Source organism: Alosa alosa, chromosome 2 (assembly GCF_017589495.1).
Source record: "Alosa alosa isolate M-15738 ecotype Scorff River chromosome 2, AALO_Geno_1.1, whole genome shotgun sequence".
In the NCBI taxonomy this organism is placed as follows: Eukaryota; Metazoa; Chordata; class Actinopteri; order Clupeiformes; family Clupeidae; genus Alosa; species Alosa alosa.
This window is the reverse complement of record NC_063190.1, coordinates 9,443,881-9,460,227: the sequence shown is the minus strand read 5'-3', so window position 1 is coordinate 9,460,227 and position 16,347 is coordinate 9,443,881. Positions and strand designations below refer to the sequence as shown.

General features: G+C 40.5%; 1 protein-coding gene across 1 annotated transcript in view; it reads right to left on the bottom strand.

Moving 5' to 3' along the window:
• Positions 1-570, bottom strand: part of LOC125286593 (transgelin-like) — an 8,824-nt gene extending 8,254 nt beyond the window's left edge. Inside the window, exon 1 of the mRNA XM_048231795.1 lies at positions 426-570. The gene's annotated coding sequence lies outside the window, so the exon portion shown is untranslated. The remainder of the gene's footprint in view (positions 1-425) is intronic.
• Positions 571-16,347: the final 15,777 nt, after the last annotated feature.

Below are 16,347 nucleotides of genomic sequence, written 5' to 3'. Positions count from 1 at the left end.
GCTACATATTTTCACTTACCTAGCTCATCAAATCGAAATAAAAAACGAGCCGTTGTTTCGTAAATTGCAACAGCAGTTTTATACCCCGTGGATTTCTTTCCGGGTTTCTCTCTTGGGTTGCTTCAAGTTAGCTTTTTTTTAGTTGCGAATGCTTTGAAAGCGGAGTTTTAGATGCTAACCGCAGTATTTTACTCCACCTGATTCATCATGAGCCCCGACAAGCAAACTTACAAAATAATCTCAAATCCGGGTCCCCCTTAACAAGCAGATTACTTTTTGGAAAAACGCTATAATATGTCTGAGCTAGTTGTAGTTTATGCAATTCAGAACATTTGGTTTTATACGACGCCAGTAGTCATCATCAATGTTAAAAATACAATAGGCATACAACTGCATTATTAGTGGCACAAGTGTGCTGTACTTACTTAAGTCAAGATGTGCTAAGTTCTTCCGACAGTAGTCCTGCAGAGGTGTGAATGTGTGCGCGCGTCTGAGATCTCTCTTCCTATTTACTACAGAGGGCAGAGTCCGCGCCTGGGAGTGTCCGACTAAAGAAATCAGACATGCACAGATGACTTCACCAGCTGAGCAAAAAAAGAGCGACAGACAGAGAAAAGGAAAAAGAGGAGGAGTGAGAGAGAACGACAGATCAAGTGGGAGGCAACCACAGCCGTAAAAGGTCATGTACTTTTTCACTCCCTTTTTCTCTTTCTCCCTCCTGGGCGTGCCTCTTCCTCCTTTCCCCCTCTGGTTTGTAAAAGCACCTCCATATTTGGGAGCAGGATCGCGAGCTTGGGCCTTTTGCCAAAGGGCTCGGTCAGAGCGAGCAAGAGAGAAATTCTCCAAATGCCTCATTCTACCACTTATGGCTCAGAACATAGGGATGGAGGGGTGGGAGGGAGGGGGTATGATGTTGGGACCTGAATGAGAAAGGCTGGTGGTATTCGAAGGGGGTGAATGGGAGGGAAGAGTGCATTAATTATGGGGGTAGGAGAGGAACCGAGTCAAAGAAGCTCTGGGATTCAACTATGAGTGTCATGTGAGCTGGGGCTCTGATGTCTTTAATGAAGGGAAAAAATACACGTTGGCAGGAATGCTTGAAGAGAGAGAGAGATAGAGAGAGCTGGTGATGATGACAATGATGATTCAATGGTGATGAACCCTCTGACACTCATCCGTTAGCGCACAGAAGGCATATGGCAGCGAGACTGGGAAACACCCTCTTCCCATAAGAGAGAGAGAGAGTGTGTGTGTGTGTGTGTCTCCACACAACGCAGGGAGCGCTGATGTTCATGTCTGTTACACGTCTGTCCATGCCTTCAGGCCTGAGCTGACATCAGACTGATGAACAAACATGGCAGTGACGTCAGTGTCTCAGATCGAACGCTCACGATGCATATACTGCTGGCAGTTTACGTAATCTCTCAGCTGCCAACACCCTACCTAAACTCTTTATCTGCAGATATACGTGTCCACTCCAGCTGGTTTATGTCTGTGTTGTCATCAGGTCAGCTTCTCAACTAGAGCTTAACAAATGATAAAATACTGAGTACAGCAGGTTGAAGGTCACTTGGTTTGGGTCTTAGCTTGGCAGATTGTTGCTTGGTTTTGTTTTGATCTTTAAATGATAATGTTCAAGTGCTAGACCAAACGAATGGCGAGTCAGGCTTTCTTTTGTCTATTTCCAAAGAAGTGGTTTTCTATGAGCTGCGTATAGTATTTCCAAATATTATGGGTCGGGCCGCTATCACAAGACAATTTGATATGCAGTTTGTGCCAATGTAATCGCTGAATCCTGAACAAAAATTGAAAAACAGAGAACAGACAAACACTTTTATTGACTAATGGAACTCATATGTAAGGACCAGAAAATACACATAATCTCATTCCATAATATTAGTAAATGACCTACAATATCACTAAACAGTTTAGAAACCAAATGTTGAACACAAGGGGTATATTGGGTGCCTGATATAATCAGTCCATAGATACAAATGGCTCTAGTTGGGAAGCTGTGGTGTGACTTGCCCTTTTGGCCACCCGGGCAAATAATGGCATTATCTGTTCATCTAGATGTAATCATTCTCAGAGTGGATTTTGCCATACATATATGTATGGTAAGGTTACAAACTGCAAACTGACCAATCAATCAACCATCTATAAGGCCAGTCACTATATTATAGTCTATTGTAAACATTTCTTTCTTTCTTTCTTTTTCTTTCTTTCTTTCTTTCTTTCTTTCTTTCTCCTTTCTTCCGCAGATGTCCCTTTTTACCTCAATTGATCCTACACCCTCCCACAGGAAAGGTGTGGTTGACGTCGGCTGTGTATAAACACCTGAATGGAGACAGTGGCACCAGGTGCGTTCAGCAGCACCTTCACTTGTTTTATTCACTCACTTTGACTCCCTGCCAAACACCCCAAGGCGGCAAACAAGGCTGTAAGCTTAATCTTGTATTACTTAGTGGTAACAGATGATGAATTGGAAAATGGTTGCCATTGTACATGCTTCAACAACCCCACCTCCTATCTATCTCTCTGTCTCTTTATCTCTCTCTCTCTCTCAACTCAATTCAATTCAAAAAGCTTTATTGGCATGACCATTCACAAATAAAGTGTTGCCAAAGCATACTGTAAGTTTAGAAAAGATCGAAACATAAAATCTCCCTCTCTTTCCTTCTCTCTCTCTCTCTCTCTCTCTCTTTCTTTCACACACACACACACACACACACACACACACACACAGACATACACTTTAACACATATACACACCCCCCCCACACACACACACCCCAAGGACAGTGATGCAAGACTGTTTGTTTGTTTGGTCAGCGTTGGTATGTGACGGCTCGCTGTTTTCATATTACTCTAGCTTGCGAAACCGTTTTACAACACATTGAGTTCTTGTGAAATTCCTCTACTGAGTGATAATGTAAAGGCTTGACAACAGAGCATTCATCTCAGGGGAGTCCGTAGGCTAAAAAATGAGTGCCAATGATGAAAATGAAGGTTTTATTGCCCGTTTATGCTTTATTTCAGGGTTATAAACATACAGAGATATGCTACAATCGAAACTAGTGTATGTGTGTGTGTGTGTGTGTCTTTGTGAGGGTTATAAGAAGAAAGTTAATGTACCCTAATAAATATAAACACAGTCAGTTGTCAGTTATCAGTAGTTGTTGAGGGCGTATGCTTGACATTGGTATTTGTGTGTGTGTGTGTGTGTGTGTGTGTGTGTGTGTGTGTGTGTGTGTTTGTGCTAGGGGTGTAACTGCACACAAAAAATCACGATTCGGTTAATTTTTGGCACAGTAAGCCTGTAGGTACTGCCTAAAATGTATTGACAGTATTTCTAATGCGCAACAGGAATAGTATTTTTTTAGTATTAAAAGGTGTCAAATATGTTTTAATGCTAATTGACTATTAAATTGACATTTTTGTCACATTCAGCAATAATCTCCTCATGACCGCTTGCTGCCCATTCTGTAAGTTCACTGTGAAAATACCCGGTCTCTGTAGGCAGCCCATAGCCTAGAAATCTAGACGCACCCTAGCGGTAGCAAATTTAATTTGCTGCCCGGGCTAGTCTAGCAACTCTCCGTTGGCTTGCGAGCTGGAAAAATTAAGCTTCGATAAGGCCCGACTGCAGCGTCATGTACACCTGGCCTCCGGGCGCCAGGGTCAGCAGCACAGTGTCTGCATCAGCATGACACGGTGGTACAGCCGCTCACCCACCAAGCCGACGTCAGAGTACACCGTGAAGGAGAAGGAGTAGACTCCAGCCCACGGGGCTGTGAACACACCTGCAGAACACAACACACAGACACATGTGTGTCAGTGCACGGCTTGTGTGTGTGTGTGTGTGTGTGTGTGTGTGTGTCGAGTTAAACTATTCTAATAAATATAAACACAGAGTCAGTTGTTAGTGGAAGTGGAAGCCGTGCACTGACACACATGTGTCTGGAAGGCAATCCACTTACACTAATAGTACAGCATGCAGTGTAGTGTATGCAATCAGGAGATCAGTGTATGAGATTAGAAAACAATGTCCCAGTAGCTGTTACTGCAGGAGCTGTGGAGCTGGACAGGCTCAAGTCATCTAGGATGGGGCTCAGCCATGCTGTTGTGTGCAGGGCAGGTTCTGGCAGTACATTGAGTTATTTTAGATCAGGATCATGATCAATTGTCTGGTATGCATCCATAGTTCACAAGTAGATCGAACTGATCATTGTTTACATTTATTGAGCAAATGCTTATATTTATTTAGCGGCTTGATCTCAAATGTGTCTGAGTACTGTAAGTGCACCACACTGGTACCGAGAGCGGGGTTGTATCCACTGGCAGAGTTCAGGGAGACCTCCCTGTAGGGGATCGGTACGCCGACTGTGAAAGGTCCGAAACAGCTGGTCATGGGGGTCAGCGTTGCAGTGAACGCCACCTGCCTGCCCTCTGAGGACAGATAAGGAGAAAGAGCACAGAGATGTGTAAGTAGGTTCTAACGGAGAAAGAGCACAGACAAGTGTAAGTAGGTTCTAACGGAGAAAGAGCACAGAGATGTGTAAATAGGTTCTAACGGAGAAAGAGCACAGACGAGTGTAAGTAGGTTCTAACGGAGAAAGAGCACAGAGATGTGTAAGTAGGTTCTAACGGAGAAAGAGCACAGAGATGTGTACGTAGGTTCTAACCGAGAAAGAGCACAGAGATGTGTAAGTAGGTTCTAACGGCTGTAGGTGCATAGAAAAACTAGATGTACCGCATAGCGGTACAAAATATGACCGCCGCTCAGTCCTGTACATCCATTCCGCGAAAATAAATCACACTTCAATTTGTCTCCATATTTTACTCCATCCCCCACTCTTGAAACTTTTGTGTATGCTTGTTTGGCATGCCTGAGTGTGTGTGTGCGGCTGCACAGAAAGTAGCCTACTGGTGCTGAAAAGGTGAATAGATTGTAGAATAGCCAAAGAAGATGTAGCATTGTTATAAAACCTTTAAAATCTCTAAACAATCACAAGTAGGGCAGTTCATCACAGTTCATCCATTGCAACTGGATTGATGAAAGGTCACTTACACCTGTAGGCTACATTGTATTTGGGAAAAGCAAAAGGTATCAGCATAATGTTATTTATTTATTTTTTTATTTTTTTTTTATGTATTTATAAACAAAAACATCTCTGTCAGTTCCATGCCGTTTTCAACAGCTATCAAAACAAAGGTCATTTTGGATGGATGGATTTTTTTGTGAATGTTTCTTCTTCTACATAAGATTTTAGTCATCTTTAGTTCATGTAATACTTTATTGTCAATGCACAAATTAAGTAACAGTAGTCTGAAACGTTATTGTTAATGCACAAATTAAGTAACAGTAGTCTGAAACGAAATGCTGTTTTACATCTAACCAGTGGTGCAAATAACTGACATGTCCAAATGGGCCTTGATGAAATGCGCCGCTAGACTGTTCATACACATTTTAACGGGCCAAAGTTGAAGAGCTTTTGTCCGTTATTGTTCGTCTGCAAATATAGGCTGATTCATGTTCCCTTGCATTGTGTAACTGAGGTCCATGGCTAGTCTGGCTTTCATCAGACCAAGCTCTATCTTTTAAGAAATCAAAAATAAATATGGGCAGATCAGGCTGGGTTCACCCAGCCTAGTCCATAGGCACCGATATTGTTTAATTTTCAGATTGAGATATACACGCTCTGGCTATTCTAAATGCAAAAATGCATGAGTTATGACAAAACTGTAACTAACAAACTAGATCCTAATAGAAAGCTGTTAGCTTCCCTAAGCTACAGGTAGGATTATAAGGTAGGCCTATTTACAACATAAACTGTCAATAGGCTATGCTGGCGACACAAATAAAATCTCCTTTGGAAACCAATGGCTTACTTAATTTACAGTATCAAGCGGACTTAAACTGCCATATCGCGGGCTTAAAAGTTGTAATAACATTCACGCAGCTCCATGAGTCAAGGAAAGTTAATGAAGTAGCCACTTCTAAATGGGACCCACTACACAGTAGCTTAAGGTGTGTTGCTAAAAGCAGCCATAATGAAATGAAGGTGTCATTGTTTGGATACTTCACACACCGTGCTTTTTTAATTTCACAGACTACAACTACCAAGCTGGAATCAAAGCACATCGATTCCCCTCTCACACCCTGCACGCACTTAAAACAAAATAAACAGGCGCCTCAGTCTCACGATGTATAGGCAAAACTGTATCAGACCGTGTAACATTGGTAAATCTTCCATTGCACAGAATGATTGTGTAGCACGTGCAATAAATGACAGTCGAAAGATACAAACAGTGCTGCTATCAATTTGTTTGGTATAACCGCATTTATAGTTTTCTACAAATGCAATCAATCAAATGGGCCTCCATCACTCAACCAACGCTAACGGTAACATTACCTAGGTCCTTATTGATATTACAAGATTAACGTACCTGCAGTAAAACCAAGCATGTCCGATAAACATCCTCAGATTTATTTCGCTTCAAGAAGAAATGGGAATTACACTTCATGTGAACATCGCCCTGTCCTTATTAGATGTTCGCCAAGTGTAAATTACAGTCCTTGTAGGAAGTGTCCATTGTTTTTCCCCAACCCACTTTTAACTTCCAACAAAATTACGTCTCACTGCAACGATGCGCCATCTAGTGGACAAACGACTACTTATCGCCAATACTGAAAATGCAGCCATGATGATGATGATGAATATTTATTTTGGCTTTCTTTTTGATCCTACTGAATTTGTAATTATGTATCGGCCGCTCTAATACCGATAGTATGTGGGTGCCTGTGTGTGTGCATGTTTATATGTGTGCACCGCCATTTACAGGCCAATGAGTGTACAGTCACTAAATGTACACATAACCTAATTTTTAGACCCCCCCATGGATGAAATTTACTTAAACTTGGCATACCCCCAGACCCCAGAGAATGCCAGGTCAATACACATAAAATTTGGTGCAGTTCTGAACATCTTAACTGAAGATAGGGCGATTAAAGCAGAATAATATTGCATTTTCATTTTTACCGGGGGTGCAAATCACAAATGAGTGATTATGAGCCAGGTTGATGTGGGCCCTTGAGACCAACATACCATAAAAGAGAACTGTGTCTGCCCACAGAGAACTATGTCTGCCCTACCCTCCTTTCGGGGGGTCCAGTCCAGCGGGGGGGCTGCAGATCAAAACGAAAAATGACGGTTCCATGCTATCCATGTGGGGGTACATGCCCACCAAGTTTTGTGTACCCCGGTCTTTCAGTGTCCGAATCCTTGTTGGTGTACGCCACTAAATGTACACATAAGTTATTTTATTGTAGGGCCCCCATTGACCGAAAAGTACACAAAACTTGGCATGCATTCGGAGGGTGTCATAATGATCCTACACTTTTAATTTCGTGCAGTTTTGACCTTGTCAGCCAGAGATATTGTGATGAAAACACCTAATTCTTTGCTTTTTAATTTTTAACTAGGTGGCGCTATACATGAAATAAGTGGTAATGGGATGGGTTGACATGCCCCCTTAAGACCAACATACAAAAAAGGTGGACCTCCCTAGGCCCTACGGTTCTCGAGATATTCACAGAAAACTGTCTCCCGCCACCTACAGGCCAGTTGGTGTATAGTAACATAAATTAATTTATTGTGTGGCCCCCATGAACGGAATTCCACAAAACTTGGCGTGCATACAGAGGGTGTCATAATGATCCTACACTTCCAATTTCGTGCAGTTTTGACTATGTTAGGTCACAGATACCTTCAATTACACCACCTCATTTTTACTTTTTTGTGTTTAACTAGGTGGCGCTATACATGAAATGAGTGGTTATGGAATGAGTTGACATGGCCCCTTGAGATCAACATACAAAAAAAAAAGGTCCTCCTAAACCCTACGGTTTTCGAGATATTCACAGAAAACTGTGTCTGCCCTACCCTCCTTTCGGGGGTCCAATTCAGCGGGGGCTACAGATCAAAACGAAAAACGATGGTTCCATGCTATCCATGTGGGGTTACATGTCCACCAAGTTTCGTGTACCCCGGTCTTTCAGTGTCCCGGGAATCATTGACGGAAATTTGGGCATGCGCTGCGCGGCGGTCATAATAAGGATAACTTTTGAAGCACAGCAGGAACTGAGCAAGAAGCCCACATCAGTTAAAGCTTCCTGAATAAAACCACAATTTACACCTAGCTTAAGTGCTATAGCAATAGGTTTTCATACAGCATTTATTCAGAATTATACTTTTGTTCTACTGCTTTGTACTACACTATAATCACTTTGTATTTTTATTTAGTTGTAGTATTGTAGTAGCCTACAATAACGTCTTTTAACTCTGAATCATACTCCATCATAATCCATGTAGAGCCTTGTAACATAACCATCATAACAGATACCAAGAGGTGTATATCAGTGGAGACCAGAGTATAGATCTACAGTGTGTGCGGTCTATCATGTATGTGATTTGTTGAGTAATACTATTACATTATAATACTATTAAACTAATATTACTATTATTTCAGAAACTGTGACATTTCCTTTGGCAGAGTGGCTGTCAGTGGCAACTGTACCTGCAAGTGCCTGAATCTGGCCATTGAGCTGCTTCAGGGCTTCCCATTGGCCCATCATTTGTGTGAAGACGCGCTCCTCCAGGTTAAAGAAGTCCCGTGCAGCACAGCAGCAGCCGCTCACCTGCACTGTGGGTGGAGAGAGAGAGGGAAGTTAGTCTATTGTCATCAGTCATTTTCACAGATCTGTACAATATGGCCATCACATCCCATCACACACCATCAGCCTAGCATCACATCTTAGAAGAGTCTGTTGTTCCTCATTGGTGGAACGCGCTACCAGTTCCTGCTAGAGCAGGGACATCCGTCTCCATCTTCAAAAAACTCCTGAAGACTCAGTTCTTCAGAGAATATCTCCTCTCGTAGCACTACTTTCAACTAGCCTTGCTAATTCTAACACTTATCACCTGACTAGAACTGACACTTAACTGTAAAAAACAGGGTTCCCAGGGGTCCTTGAAATCCTTGAAAGTTTGTGAATCTGAAAAAAATAATTCAAGGCCCTTGAAAGTTTTTGAAAAGAGACATAAATAAATTGAGGTCCTTGAAAGTCCTTGAATTTCTTTTTGAGGAAAAAAATCCATACAATTCCGTACAATTCCGCTTATTAACATGTACACGGCCAGCATGATTTCTGCGTGTTTCCCGCGTGTAGTGTTTGTTGCCCAAATATTTAATTTAACATTCTGATGAATAAACTGACAGGTTCATGGTAACGAGTTTAACTTGTTTAGGACAAGTTTATTTCAGCTCAGTTTTATGCAAAATACAAACATGAAAAATAGAATATGCCTACCATCTGTCATATGACCAAAAATAAAAGAAAACTGCGACAAGGTATCCTTGGTCTGTTGAGGTAACATGGTTTAACCATGCCCACGCTTGAAATTTATCGACACATTAGGTCCTTGAATTTAAGGATATTGGGCCTGGAAAGTCCTTGACTACACTACACATTTTTGTGTAGTTATTAGTTATTCAGTTTCCAATTTTCTTAATTCAGTTTAGGCTGCTAAGATAAATTTCCCATTTTCATTAATACAGACAGTTTTCCTTGAAAGGTCCTTGAATTTGATCTTAACCAAGGTGTGGGAACCCTGAAAAAAGCAGCACTCACTGATGCACTTGTTGTTTTTGTACTCTACCTTTTAAATTGTTTTGAATTGTTCTAGAATTGTTGGGAGAATTGTTTTAAAAAGCTTTAAACTGTTTACCATGATGTAAGTGGCTTTGGTTTAAAATGCGTCAGCCAAATGTAATGAGTCGTGGCGTTCAAAGGAAGGAATGTAAGGATGAGAGGAGCGGGGAATTAAGGCATCACGGAAAAGAAAAAAAGAAAGAAAGAAAGAAAGAAAGAAAGACAACATGCAGTCATAGAAAATACACCAAAAGGACAGGGAAGATAATGGACAGAAAGAGGCAAGAGTGCCATATAAGTAAAGATAAGGAAGAAGTACCAAAGAAAGGTAAGGAGACATATACAGCAAAGGTAAACAACAGGTTTCAAAGGACAAAGGCACAAAGGCAGACAAATGCTTCCTGTTTAGGGGAAACACAAAACACAATGGTGGGAGGGAGAGACTCTAGAGAATACTATCTGAATGTTCTCCCAAATGGGAAGAGTGATCACAATCCCTTGGCAGTTTACTTTACAATATAACACTATTTTGACGGAAAACAGCTGTAAAAGGATGTGAATGCTGTGTGTGTGCCTTTGTGTGTGTCCTTACATGCTGCCTCTCTCAAGTCCGAGGCCATGGAGATGGAGTTTCTTACACACGCCCACAGCACCACCAAGAGGCCCAGGTGCGCCATGTCAGCTCCCATCTTTCTTCAGAGCAGGCTGCAGACGTACACACTACAATGACAACATGCAGGACACAGAGGAGAGAGTATTTTACATAACTGTGGTATCCATCAACCTAACATTTTTGTGTAGTTAAGTGTGCTTGCAAAGCAGCACACTTATTGTTCTTCTTAAGTTTTATTATTATTTTTCCCGTCTCCCTAATTTTTTGTCAGCCCTAGCGCCTAGGCCCTTTGAGACAGAGACACCGTTCCAACTTTAAAACGTCCGGTCAGTACCGGTGTAAGTTGGTCGCGAAGATGACGTCAGGTGGGCGTGCCGTTCGTCCGCCATATTGGATTGAACAGAAAGTTTAAACTAAATTTTCACAGGTCACAAATTTGGTCCTAAGCCACTTAAACTTGACGTACATTATCCTTGGACCAAGCCTCACAAATGTTAGTGGAAGGATTTTTGATTTTCGAAAGCGTTTGCCCGTCACAGCCAAACGAAATCGGCGGCGAAGCTCCGAAACAGGAAGTCGTCCATATCTCAGGAACACTGTCACATATCGATACCAAATTTTGTATATGAACTGGGGACTACAGTGTGAGGGTGCATAAAAAAAAAAAAGAAATATTCCAAAAGTTTCCATCATTTGGCAAACCACCCGCGGGTATTTGGTAACTCACACCATTCACCTTCTATCACAATGCCTTCCATGTATGCACAATGTCTCAGAGCAGTCACAATGTCTCCAGGCAACCTTGCCCAATCATGAAATTCTTGCTCTGCCATGGGATAGTATGGACTTACGTACTGAACTGGTAAGGAGAACAGTAGCTATCTATAGCTTACATAATAGAGTTGTTTTCACATTGACGGTATTCAAATTAAATTTTTCATTATTGTTAAATATCATGATGGGAGAGTATTATTAAAAATGTTACAAGTATGCAAATGCATATGTTTACGGGCATTTAGGTTTTACTGTGTTGTTTTGTTGTAAAGACATGCAAGGCATTCTGGGCCGTAATGAACAGTGGTCGGCAGCACTCCATAGGCTACGTATTAATATGAATAGGTGTTTCTGTAAATCTAGGGATAATAAACAGCTATCTCTGTTACAAAAACGAGCTGGTAATCGCTCATTGAAGAGGGTACTATGATAAAAAGATTGTTTTCCTAAAAGCATGGAGTTGACGAAAGAATAAACAATCAATGTCACGTTAATGTTAAATAGCCTAGAACTATCTGAACGCTAGGTGGCAACGTTGTATTACATTTCACTAGTGTAGCCTACTTGAAATAATGTGTGAGATTCCCAAGTAAGGAAGGTGCAAATATTATGTAATTTATCATGGGAAATTATTGGAAATGTTATTTCTTGTTTATTCTAATTGCAAACCACACACATCCATTCGAATCACACGCATTACACATTTAATACTGAAAGACTATCATTTCGTTTATTTGATGTTGCCTTAGCAACACAGCCTTCAGAGCAAAGATTCTAGAACAGGGTCAGAGAGACACGCGTTTTGAGTTTGTGGCCAAGAACCTAAAAATATCGGTTTCCATGTGCTGGATGGTGTGCGTCCTTTATGAAAGTAAGTGTTTTATACAGTTAACGTTACAGACATAATGAGTCATGGCATATGGTGACAGATTAATTTATTAATGCTGCTGTGTGAATCACGGTGGTAAGCGAATGAAGTGGCCACTTCTTAATGGGACCCACTGTATGGAAGTGGGATAAGTAAAATAGAGATGTTTTAAATAAGATAAGGTTAATCAGAATTCTACTATATGCCCGCTTGATAGTGTTAATTTCGTCAGACGAGACTAGAGAAAAAATGTTCGTCAACAACCTTTTTTTCCATGACTAAGACGAGACGATGACAAGACTGCACTAATGTCCTGAAACACTGACTAAGACTATCTTAAGATGCATTATTGTTGACTAAAATGTTTTGCATGAAATAAAAACTAAGATAAAATCTCTCTTCATTTTCGTCTAAAAAATGAGAAGCCAGAATAGCTGTTACGTTTTCAAAATATTCCGAATGAGTTCATGGTTCATGCGCAGCAGCTTTCCTGTAGGCTAGTCTACGTGCTGTTGCTGCAACTAGACATTCTCTGCTGCAACCCTGTACGAAACTACATGGAACAAGAACACCGGAGATTTCTGCCAGAGTTAGCAAGCTAACTACCTAGGCATTAGGCCACAATGCTACATACCCAGAAGCTGAAGCTTCTCTCATACATATACAGATTAACATCCCCCAGAATGTCCATACGAAAATTTTCAGCAAGTAATGTCAACTATTTAACTAGTTACACTGATGATGCAAAGTTTGCTAGCAAGTAAGCTAATATGGAAAGTTCGCTAGCAAGTTAGTTAAGATAGAGAGTTTGTGTTGCATTTGGGCGCATATTGCCATCTAGCGTGGCGGAGTAAACATTCATACTTGAGTCTAAGACAGTGTTTCTCAAACTTTTTCAGATGAAGGACCACTTAACTAATCAATAAAAAAGAAATGCACGGACTACCTAGCTAAAAAACAATTAAAAATAGACCTAGCAGTATATTAGCCTACACAATACTCACTGAACCACCTTGCTTATTGTCTTTGCACTTTGCTTAATTGTGTCAGAGGATTCATATGATTTAAACTGGCATATCTGACATAGACAGTGTTGTAGAACTGTTTGAATTTACATACAAGTTGGTTCAATATTGCAAACAACTCATCTATATTATATTTTACCAGGTCTGCTCGTGGACCACTTGGGATAACTGCGGACCACCAGTGGTCCCCGGACCACACTTTTGTGAAACACTGGTCTCACGAAGATCATGACAGTGGTCCAGTCAAATCTTTTACCGTCTATGGTCAAATCCCAGCCGAGCTATAACTGTAGCTCGACTTACCTGTGCATGTAAACATACTGACTGACTGAAATAATTTGTTATAAAAAAAGACTGAAATGTTTTGACTAAAACTGACTAAGATAGCTTTAGTTTTCTTTTGACTAAAACTAGACTAAAATTACGAGACTTTTAGTTGACTAAAACTTGACTAACAAAAATGATATTTCAATGACTAAATATGACAAAGACTAAAAAGGACATTTCGTCACAAGACTAAGACTAAGACTAAATTAAAAATAGGTGACAAAATTAACACTACCGCTTGACAACGGCAGAGATAGAACTGGCCTTTGGCCATAGCAACCATCCATTTAGAACGACTGGCCTTCATAGCAACCAAAGATCTGAGCTGTGTTGCAATGTGAGGCAAAGTATAGAAAGGTGATGAAACATACAGAGACAGGTCAAGAAATATAGTGCAATGTAGACAGTAGTATACAGTTGATTTACAGACGGTGGTTTAGAGTAATATGAAGTATTCCTTTATTCTGAGATAGGCTACATCAATAGGCTCTCAAAACAACCCCAGGCTCACAAAACAATCCCAAACAGACATACGGTCTTTATAGAGCAAATCCATATAGATTATTTGTCAAATAAACCAGTAAAACATAATTTGTGGGATGGAATATATAACATTCACACTCATAGCTCATATTTTTAAAATAAATCAGTGAAAAGTATCCTGACAAACAAGTAGCTTTTAATGCCTTGGTCATATTTCATAATTTCAATTCCTCTGTAGGTTACCTGATAGCCCAGTTTGAGAGGCACAAGACACGTGACATTATTTATTTTTGCAGCCAATCACTGCTGTCATTTTATTTTATTGATTTGATCTCAGTCATAGAAGCTAAATTCGAGAAGGCAGGCCAAAGGTAAAATCCAACGAATCACATTCAACCCAGTAAGCCAATAGTTGAATAGCCCTCTCCTAGAGCTTTTGGGATATTGCCACTGCTCCAACACTGAAAGGCACCGTTACAATGCCTGGATCAAGCCAGGTTCAGCATAGCGTATGCCACTGTCTGCTCACGTTGCTGACCGGACCAGGGCAAGCACACTTTCGCAGTTCCCGCCGGAAATGCAGTCTAGTTATTAGTTATTCAGTTTCCAATTTTCTTAATTCAGTTTAGGCTGCTAAGATAAATTTCCCATTTTCATTAATACAGACAGTAAATTAATTAATTAATAGAAATGTATGCACAAATAGTTTTTCATCTTTTTTAAACCTCAACAAAAGAGATATAAGCCTATGTTGTTCTCGATGAAAAGATTAAAAAGATGTAAAGACAGATGTTCATGTCGCAGTGACACTAGAATATGAGAATAATAGTTGTATATTTTAGGAGGGACCTTACCACAATGATAGCAGATTCTTTAACTCTCTTCTCTTTTCCACTCGTCTTCTTTTCAGAAGTCAAAGACAAACCTTCCCAAATTCCAGATCTCTAACTGACTCCTCGTAAGTTATTGGAGCCTAGTTCATTTACTCACTCAGTCACTCTTCTACCCATGCACATACACAGGCATTACCAGTCACGCTAGCTACAGCGGAAATGGCCACAGAATATAGGTCTATACTCAGTCTCCAACTTGACAGGCTCCCGGCTCTACACCCACAGCAAGGATGCTTACTGACAATCACACTGCTGGCCTGAGCAGGACGGTACACGGACGGGTCCTGTCCACCTGCTGGTTTTATTCTGGGGGTTTGTCATGACCAGACCCCATGGTCGTCTCACCTCTCGCTCTCATGTTCTCATTAGGTTGGGTGGAGGGTATCCCCACAGAGACCGCCAGTCCATTATACCAGTGCTCCTCACCCCCAAAGGCCTCTCCAGAGGGATTCTAGCAGTTTGTGAGTGCCTGAGGAGATTATGAAGATTACACTAGTATTGTTATTGTTTTATAAAGGGCAGTCTTCAGAGATGGGGATCAGATGATCTTTTAGAGATGTTGATAGATGGATGGGTTTTAGAGGAAGAAAACAACACTACAGTTGTGGGAGGTGTGTTTGAAAAATAACAATAAGCTATAGTTATGTTAGTTGCAATAATAATACAAATACTAATTGTTATAACAATACTAATAATTTGAACAATTATATTATTATTATTATTATTATTATTATTAGTATTATTATTATTATTAGTATTATTAATAATAATAATAATAATCATAATAATAGTAATAATAATAAAATAAAGCTGACAGAACCCATTGGGAATAGGCCTTGCATGTGTGCATTATTAGTGTTACTGGGTCAGTGAAGTCAGAATGGACAGAGTGATAAGATCAGAGCGGAGAGTATTTTACTTTAATAAGGGACTACAGTCCATCCCTATGGTATAGCATTTCACCTGGAATAGACTGAGACCTCAATGGGAGGCCTAGTTTAGAGGACAGCTAACACCTACACTGTTGTACGTTGTTCTCAGGTTAAACATGAGTGTGTGTGTGTGTGTTGGACGGGAGGAACGTTGTGTAACTCCAGTGGAAGGTGCATTTAGTCTCATTTTGTGACGTCAACATCACCATAACCACCGAGCCTAAAATCCGATTCAGGGAGGAACAGGAGAGTAATTAATGAAGCATCTTAATCCTGTTTTACCTTTAAGACCCAATTTAATTTCCCTTTCTCTAAAATAAGGTGTGGCTCATTCTGAGCATAATCTCTCACTCTCTGTCCCAGTCCACTGAAATAAATTATGTACTGCGTCATTTCTTGCTCACTTGTTACTTGCTCTTGCTCTTGCTCTCTTCTTGTCTGTATTCTCTGAAAAAAGGATGAAGGTGACTGCTGCTGTTCTGAAATAGGCCTACTATTGAATATTTTAATTGGGATTTTAATGTTTAAAGACCACCTCTGAATATCAAAATTCTAACCTTGTTAACATGCCCATATGATTTCTGCAATATTTTATAATATTTCTAAATAAGCAGGCAACAACTTCAACAACTTTAGAGGAACAGAGAAGGGATGCAGGGGTGTAATAAACTGCTGGAGTCCGTCTTTAAGAATGGTTGGTGTAAATGTGAAATTACG